Genomic DNA, 9989 nt, shown 5'->3' on the forward strand with positions numbered 1-9989 from the left:
ATAAACATTCCAACCTTTTACTTTCCATTCTAAAAATAACACTCCCTCACCCTCCCTTTAACAACCACTACTACCTTTTTTTGGCTAGACCACACAGTTATAAACAAGTGCTAACCATGTGTGGCATACCTTTCTGTAAGGACAGGATTGTTGCTAAACATACCGGGAACCTGTATGAAGCAGAGAGACATGCAAAAGCATACTTACTAAATTCACACATTTTGTCATTTAGCAGACGCTTTTATCCAAAGCAACTTACAAATGAGGTAAACAATAGCAGCAAAACGTTGCCTATCCCTGGCCTGGACTATAGGAAAGGAATGACGTGTGCTCTCTTCTGCTCATTGAAGACCACTTTTGCCGCTGCATTCTGGACATAAACATTATTAAATAGTCTCATTTACAGCTGTTTTTGTGTTAAGTCTTAAATCTGACGACGCATTTATAATGTTGTTCGTTAAAAATTATAATGCGTAAAACAGACAAAGTTCAGCTAATGTATGTTTGTCGATGGATACACATTTAATACCTACAAGAAATCAAATAACGTAGACAAATTTCAATAGGATTGACGTATGCTGTACAGTCATTTTTGCTTTCATCACCCGGGTGTTGTGAGCGCGCTTGTGCAGGTGAGACCTGAACAGCACATGTTGCTGTTTAAACTACACTCATTCAAGCCTTGCCAATTTAAACATTTAAGTGCTAGATGATGCAGAAGAAAACTCGCTTGCTCGCTGTGAGAAGATCCGAAGCGCATAAGGAAAGTCTCGAGACATGGCGCAAATATTGAGTTGTCTTTGAAGCGCTTAAACGGACAGATTCACACACGAAGTAGGTCAACATGCCCCTCTTGTCTTGTATCTTAACAAACATAGTAGGTTATGTCTTAAGTGAACGGACGAAACAGACGAAAAACAACGCATGTGTACAGTATCAGTGTACTGGATCGGTTTCATTCCTCTTAAAGCGACAGCTGCATATTAACAGCTGTTAAAAGTCAAGGAAATCACTCACTGCTTGTGACTCAATAGCTTCTGTAACTTCAATTATGATTCATCTTTATTTAATTTGTACATATGCAATGTTATGTTTTATTTGATTACTTTAATCCATTTCTACCTTAAAAGGTGTATCAGTATCTTATTCTATTTTCTGCTTTGCTCTGTTGTTTTATTGGTGCTGTTACTTCTAGCTTGATTATTTGTTCTTATTTTTATTCGTCAGTAGACCATTTTCCCTGAACATAGCACAAACCGAACCCGAAACCGTGCCCCTAAAACCGTGACACAAACAGAACCGTGAGTAATTTTAACCGTTACACCCCTAGTGTTTATATATTATATAGCATATTTTAAAACCTTTTTAAAATATAAAATGTAAGTTTATTTGCAAACAGTTAGGTTTTATGCTTAAGTCTGCGACATCTGCTGACGGACACAATGCTTCGTTGTCACACAGGAACATGCCAGCTGAAGATAATGAGGAAATTACGTCGCTTACTTTGCCAAGTGTATTCCAAACGTTCCATTATTGTTCTGTATTTCATATGTTTGTATTTCATATGTTGATATGCCACCCAACCATTATGCAATAGATACTTATGTTTGTAATGCATTCATTTGTCATGAATGTATATTTATTAATTTGTTTACACTATGCTTAATGTGACACAACATGGCTTATTACCTTAAGTAATAAAATACACTGCATTAAAATATTTTATTCTTGAATAGCTGGCTTAATAGAAAATAAATAAGCAATTATACGAATAAGTAACTAATTAATAAATTAATTTTGAATTTTATCAAAACATACATTTAAAATTGTATCCGTCATGTTTACGTATTATGTCTGACATCCACGACACTCCTCCCATCCGTTCTGTGATTGAGCGCTCGCAAGGATTCCTGGGTAGGGGACTTCAGTGGAGTCTGCATCAATGCGGGCTTCGCCGAAGACTTGCATCGAGGGCACAAAGGAGGCGCTCGCGAGCAGACTTCTGAGCGATAAAAAGACAAATGGGACTCCCTACGGACTCGTAGACTTGGCGAGACCGCAAGTCCACATGAAGTGCGCCATTTGGGACAGGGCCATAATGGCACGTAACTCTAAAGTCTAAACTACAAGTGCTCTGCCCTTCGAAGGGAGTAGGGCATAGGAATGATAATTCCTATGATTCATTTTGGAATTTCCCCTCGACAGCTCGTGACGGTTCGGTACGAATACGCGTACCGTACACCCCTAGACAGTATTTATCTGTAACCGTCCCCTCTGCATCATGTTGTGTTAATAAATACTTGTAATGTGTTAATGCTACTAAATCATTACTAACATCAATGTTTTCATGTCACTTGGTACTTTTAATGTTGCTAATTCCAGACGTTACTTCTGACTTTGTGATGGAAACATCCCAAATCCTAAAGCAGCACAGCTAAACTGCTTTTCGTATGTGTTTTGTACTATGGGGCTCACAAACATGTGTTGTTTTATAAATCCAAACAGATAATTTACGAAGATACAACTTCTGACGACTTTATAATACAATTTATCCACGTGCCTAGTTTACGTACTGTCAGTGTGATGGCTTGTGTTGAGTGTTGCTCTATTTAAAAAAGTACCAAATAATGTATGATGATATCTAACATGTCACATTTTACTATTCGGCCACATTGTCGTAGGGAGTCTCGGAAACCATTTGATTAAAAAAGTAATCAAAAGAGGAAACAGCGACCCCGAGCAGGAAAAAAAATCCCGCACGCGTGCGCAAACAAGCTCCACCTCGCGGGCACCGGCCTCGCTGCTCCCGCCGCCTAGCCGGAGAAAACAAACTGCGTGGACGCGCTCTTGAAGCATGCGACTTAAAGCACTCGCAAAGCATTTTGATTTGCTTTCTTCGGTATCGGAGTTTATCAGCAAAAGAGGTAAACGGCGCTTTGATTTTATATTGCACAAAATAATACGCAGTTATTTTTGGGCGTTTTATAAGCTGCTGTTTTAAATCTTGCAATGTTCTGTGATGATGCTGTTCTGTTCAAACGAAACTTGCCTCCGTGCATGTGTTCCTCTGTTGGATGCTAGCGGGACCCGTGAAACCGATTGTAAGAAACAGCGCATTAAGGAAAAGTGTTGGCAGCAACAGTCATTGTCATTAAGTATATCTAGATACAAGCGCATTGTGGGTCTTCGTAGACAGCTGGAGGACTTTTGTTCGAGTTGTCCTGTATTCACGAGTCATAAGTACGGCAGCCCCATGCTGCCAGGAGTAGGCCGAGCAGAGGCCGCTTCGAGTCGAGGTTTGATAGACGGATGCGTGACCCAATCAGAACGCTGGAATCCGCGTCACTCAGGGATTTCATCCAATCAAATAATTTGCTGTTGTTGCGCATCGTGGTTGACAAGTGAACAATGTAATGTCGAAAAGCCATTTAAAACGGCAAAATAAACGCTTAAACATTCTTGAGGGGTTGATTCATTGTAATGATATGAAGATTGCATTGCTTGTGTCTGTTGTCTTGAATTACGCACGGTGCAGCGCGTCAAGTTAGTAGACAACGTTGCACCCACGTTTTCGCATGTGAAGAAGTGGAGGAAAAGTCATAAGCCTGATTTCATGCGGACCTTCGAGAAAGATCGAATGGTCACACGCTTTGATTATTTCCTCCTCTTTAGGTTTAGTAAATGTCATATCCTAACTCGCTGCTATCTGATGTAACGAGCGCGGCTTGCTTTGACAGGCGTGTAAAGATGAGCCGCTGGCCTGACAAGGTAAACAACGAGGAGGAAACGTATTGCGCGCCATTTGCGTCACGCAACGCTCGATGCATTGCCGATGTGCGTGACCGTTAAACGGGTCACCTCGGGGGCTGTGTGTTTTTTGTATTGACACAATCTACCGGTTTCCCGCTATTATGACGCAAGTTATTCACATGTATGGATCGTGTGTTTCCACGAGGACGGACACGAGCCCGGGGGTTGCGCGCGCAGCGCAGACGAATTGGATTACAGCGACGTTTGTGATGACGCGCTGACATTTGCCCCACCAAATAATAATATAACAATAAAACACAATTAGAATAATTTGTAAGGATTACCTAGAAGTTACTCATGTAAATACATAACGTGAACACAAGTCATGCCTTAGATATTATATAATAAATAAGACTGTGACGAGCCAGAACTGTTTATTAAATATGTCATTTTCATTGTTCTCTTTTTCTTTAGTTAGTTGTCTATTCTCTTTCAGTGTCTTTAAATCTAAAGGATTTTAATTCATATATTACAGCCTCATGAGGTCAGTATATGGAAGAGAGCTGTTTGTTCTAATGCTGAACCAGCCAACAGTAAACAGGAAGCAATTTTGATATTCTGCCTATTGTAATGTGTTTAGATGACCTTACATCATGATGACATGTACATGAGTGAGATGACAAGATGAGATTTTTAGACTTTTTTAAAGTCACCATGCAATCAAACAGGAAATTTTGATTTTAAAAAAGTGTTTTACACAGTGTTGCAGTGATTATTATAAATTATTTATCTGTGCACACCTTTTTTTTATTCATTAGCACTTGTAATCTTTAATCAAAAACGTTAAGCTCCTCTCCCTCTCTCAACAACAACTCTTCACTACATGACCTCAGCAACAAAAAAGAGGTAGGACTATACTCACTGTCCAATGGCCAGGCACTTTTAGCCTTCCCCTGCAGGCCCAACTTAAAACAAACCAATCAAAAAGGGAAGGGCTAAAATAAAGCCCCGCCCTACTTTTTTTTTCTAATTTCAGAAGCCGTTTCACTCTGATACAGAATACGAAAAGAAGACAGTAGCAACTGCTGTTTCATGGTGACTTTAAAGAAATCCTCAATGATGAAATATATAGGGAAAATAGACTTTAATTCACCTTAACCCAAAATGCAAAAAAAATGTAGGCGTTATAAAATCAACTTGTACTTTTGAAACACATTAAACTTCTATTTTAATGAATAATATTATGCAGTAATAAACAATATGTAAACACTGCAAAATGTTTTGTCACAAACTCAAATGACAGGCAGTAATTGCACAAAATTTATGCTTTGTTTTCTTAACAGGTGCAGCTTTTAGTAAAGGGCTGTGGTTGTTTTCTTTACATGCTTTTGCATAGTGCTCATGTTAGGAGAGCTGGCAATCATATCACACTGTCAATCCTCTTTCCTCTTCTTGACTGAACCCTCATAGCCTTCAGAGAAACAGTTAAAACTACATAAACACATCATGTTTTATGCTTACATTGCACATATGTAAGAGACAGATTAGGGATGTAACGATTACCGGTTTTATGATAAACCACGATTAGGACGTCCAACGGTTAGTAATATCATGCCATATTTTAGTTATCATTAAACCGTACCAACTTATCGTTACTAACGGTAAATTCATACTGTCCAGTGTCTGCCAAAGTTAGCAACAGTATAAATGAGGCGCATTAGGAAACGTGGGTTTTGTTCATTTATGTCAGGAGTGCAAAATAATGTTATTGATATGAGACATCCTCGTCTGCTACCGTTTATTTGCGATTACAGGGCTTTTAGTTCAAAATGTGTATATTGGGGGAAATATAGATATACTGAAACACGTTTACATCATATTTCTTAGACAGACTGATGATTTTGAAGCTCTGTTCAACTCTAGCTGTGCTTTCAGACCGCCGCCGTCGAGAGCGTCAAAAATCGCTCTGGCCGCCCTGCCAGCAACGCTGTTGAAAGAGTCTTGGGCGCGCTGACGCTCTGACGTAGATCGAAATCTTATCTTGTATTTAAAGGGGCCGCAAGCAAACATGCTTGTTGATCTTGTGCAGACTGACCACAAGAAATTGATCGGTGGAAAGAACTTTATTGTAGTGACACGTTTGCTAACGAAATAAACCAATTAAAAGCCATTTGTGTGGTGTGGCTTTTGTGTTCATGGTTAAGTGCTAGTCTAATTTCAACATTATAGGAGACATTTACTAGCCTTGTTATTTAATTAACATTAATTGGTGTGCAACCTACATTACAAACTCTCGTGGTCGAAGTGTAACGTTAGCTTTAATGCAGTTGGTCAAAGCGGAAATATTCTGCAGCAGTAACACTGTTTTGCATGCTCTGGCGCTAAAGTTAGCATGAAATTCCCGCTTATTTACAGAAAATGTATAACGTTAATGCACATCATCAGCAACTCACCAGGAACACAAACAATCTCAAGACACCTTGGTCCACGCATCATTTTTTTTATTTATGTCCCTGTACGCAAACAGGGACGCGTCGTATAGGATTTGGAAACCCGCCACAGCAATTATCAACTTCTCCATTTTGCTTGGGAACTAATGTGGTCGGAACCAAAGTTTACAGGGCTGCTTTCTCTGGAATCATCTCAAGCGATGGACTTCTACGTTCCGATTGGTTGCCACCGAACCGCGTCATAGCTCATTACCATAAAGTTGACCTGATTTCAACTCTCCTTGACGCCCTCAACGGCCAAGACGCGCCGCTCCTCGCATTGAAAATGAATGACTTCCGGCCACTTTGACGCTCTCGACGGCGGCGGTCTGAACGCACAGTATCTGTTTCTTTTGCGTTCGGCCTTATGACTGCAGGTGTCTCCTGGGTCCTAAAGTACACCCAACTACTTATGACACATGCAGATTTTCTGATTGTTTTGCGTTTTAATGAATGTCTGATTTACTTACTTCAGGTTGTGTTCAACAAAGTATCAGTACTTTTTGGATATTTCCAGCACACTGCGAGAAAAAAAATCACGATAATACAGATAACCGTGACAGTAGCGGGCGCTATAAACGCGGTGTGAAAATTTCATACCATTGCATCTCTAATGGTCTCTTTACACAGCAAAGGCGGCACAGAAACCGAATCTGAAGCGGCATAAATGTGTATTTACACAGACCGTTAATGCTGCTCTAAAGTGGCATAAATGCTTTTACACAGGAATTAAAATTATGCGAAATAATGCTGAACACAACCACAAAAGCACTGTTCTAACAATATGTTAATAAAATAATGACTTAAATTAAATGATATAAACTCCCCAAAAAACATTAGGCTATAAATGCAACATTTTAAATAAATTTCCTAGCTAACAAACACTCCATAGAAATTTGTTATTATCGGGCACCTCACCGCATATTTAAAGACACCAAAAGTTGTTTTAAAGAGCCAGAAAGTCACTGTCGACCAGGTAAATGAACAGTTCCAGTGTTACAGTAAATGTTACCAGATCGTTGTCTTGTATGAAATATTGTCCTCAATGAGATGCTTTTGGCTATATAACGACAAAATCATTTGTCATTATATTTGTCGTATTGCATTTCAATCCTAGCCCGATGAGACCCAAATAATTTACGCTCCTAGGGCTGGGCATCTGTGCACAAGCGCTACTGTCCCCACTCCTACTGTCCTTACTTTACAATCTGGACCAAAGCGCTCTTACATTATTATGATGCGACTGTTTTGAGGTAAACGGTAAGAAAAGCGCACACACTCTCTCATCACAATATAGAGTAATGTTAAGTTTGTGATTTATTATGTGTTCGACTTCATGCGTGTGTTGCGCAGACCCATCCGCTTAAGTAACAGAGCTATTCAAATAACTCCTGCGGTATGAGCAGCACTGCATAATGTCCGACAAACCTAATATTTGAAGCAGTATGAGACGCGGTAACACAGGTCTGTATGTGATCGTGTCCCACGTATCGGAAGGTTTTTTTCCTTAAGAAGGAAAGGAGCTAATGGAGGAATTAAAAAAATTAATGTCATGAGTTCAAATAAAAAAATCTGCATTCCGCGCACACACAGTCACCAACAATCATACTCCAAACATTTTTCTAAATTAACTTTAAAAAGAAACAAAACGAAATAAATGTAATTTGCCATTAACTAATCTAAACTATTTTAATGGCTGAAAATAGTCTCAAAATTTACATCATGCATTCAAACTGTCATTGTGCCTGCCTGAGCCACAGCACAAACAAAAATATTCCAAACATTTAAATCATTTTATGAAGAAATGAAACAAAAAATGTATGTTTGAATTATTAAAAAAATCTGCGTTGTTATTAATAGCCTATAACAAATGTCACTGTGTGTTTTTGGCTTCATCTTCACTCTCTCGCTTTCTGTTGACATGACAATGACGTAGTTTAGAGCGGCTTTAATGCGCCTTCATTTACACTAAACCTGAGCCGCATCAGAGTCGCCTTTGATACTAGGGTCTGAGGAGGGTCAGAGCCGGCATATTTTAGCTCGGCTTTCATGCGGCATTGCGTCTTTACTAGGGCTGTCACTATTATTAAATAATCGTCTCATTGCGATTGTTTGATCTCATCGCGATGGTTTCAGATCATCGCAATTATTGCACATCTCTATAGAAGACACTAGGGGGAGCTGTAGTGCATCTGCATATTGCATATTTTATTGTATATATTGTAACTAAAGCATGGTAATACTTGTAAAATGTACCACCACAACACAATCACTTTAAAAAAAACTAAAGCATATACCATAAAAATAACCTGCAGTACAATTTCATATTATTTCAGTGTGAAAACCAGTCTACCAAAATTTCATTTACATAGAAGTAAACTTTTATTGTAGTCTTGCAAGTGAGAGAAAAAACAGACTAGAAGCTTTTCTATTACTGATAGTATTTTAATGGTGGCTTCAATTCACTCCTGATCAATTTACTTCATTTACAAGTATTTGGCGGTTGTATTATTGACAGGTAAAAGCCTAAACCTTAAAGGCGGGGTAACCGATTTCCGAATTACGCTTTAGACAACTGAGTCGGGCCGAGTACCAAAACAATCTTGTAGCCAATCAGCAGTAAGGTGCACATGATGGACATTAGCTGAGCCGAGCGCTGTCGAAAGCGACACATGAAGGTAATGGGGTGTGTTTGTTTTGGTGATTTGAACATCAACAATGGCTAAGAGAAATCGGACACCCTGCCTTTAAGAATGATGACCCAATTTTTTCCAAGAAAAAGAACATAGTCTTTATATTCAGAACAATATGGTCGTTTCAAAGCTGAATAAAAAATGTATGAGAATTAAAAGTCAAAGCTCTAAAACAGACAATTAATCGTCATAATCGCAATGATTTATTAGACAATTAATCGTCAGCCAAATTTCATAATCGTGACAGCCCTAAATANGCTGTCTGTTAAAAGTCAAGGAAATCACTCACTGCTTGTGACTCAATAGCTTCTGTAACTTCAATTATGATTCATCTTTATTTAATTTGTACATATGCAATGTTATGTTTTATTTGATTACTTTAATCCATTTCTACCTTAAAAGGTGTATCAGTATCTTATTCTATTTTCTGCTTTGCTCTGTTGTTTTATTGGTGCTGTTACTTCTAGCTTGATTATTTGTTCTTATTTTTATTCGTCAGTAGACCATTTTCCCTGAACATAGCACAAACCGAACCCGAAACCGTGCCCCTAAAACCGTGACACAAACAGAACCGTGAGTAATTTTAACCGTTACACCCCTAGTGTTTATATATTATATAGCATATTTTAAAACCTTTTTAAAATATAAAATGTAAGTTTATTTGCAAACAGTTAGGTTTTATGCTTAAGTCTGCGACATCTGCTGACGGACACAATGCTTCGTTGTCACACAGGAACATGCCAGCTGAAGATAATGAGGAAATTACGTCGCTTACTTTGCCAAGTGTATTCCAAACGTTCCATTATTGTTCTGTATTTCATATGTTTGTATTTCATATGTTGATATGCCACCCAACCATTATGCAATAGATACTTATGTTTGTAATGCATTCATTTGTCATGAATGTATATTTATTAATTTGTTTACACTATGCTTAATGTGACACAACATGGCTTATTACCTTAAGTAATAAAATACACTGCATTAAAATATTTTATTCTTGAATAGCTGGCTTAATAGAAAATAAATAAGCAATTATACGAATAAGTAACTAATT

This window comes from Triplophysa rosa, linkage group LG21, assembly GCF_024868665.1.
Source record: "Triplophysa rosa linkage group LG21, Trosa_1v2, whole genome shotgun sequence".
Classification (NCBI taxonomy): Eukaryota; Metazoa; Chordata; class Actinopteri; order Cypriniformes; family Nemacheilidae; genus Triplophysa; species Triplophysa rosa.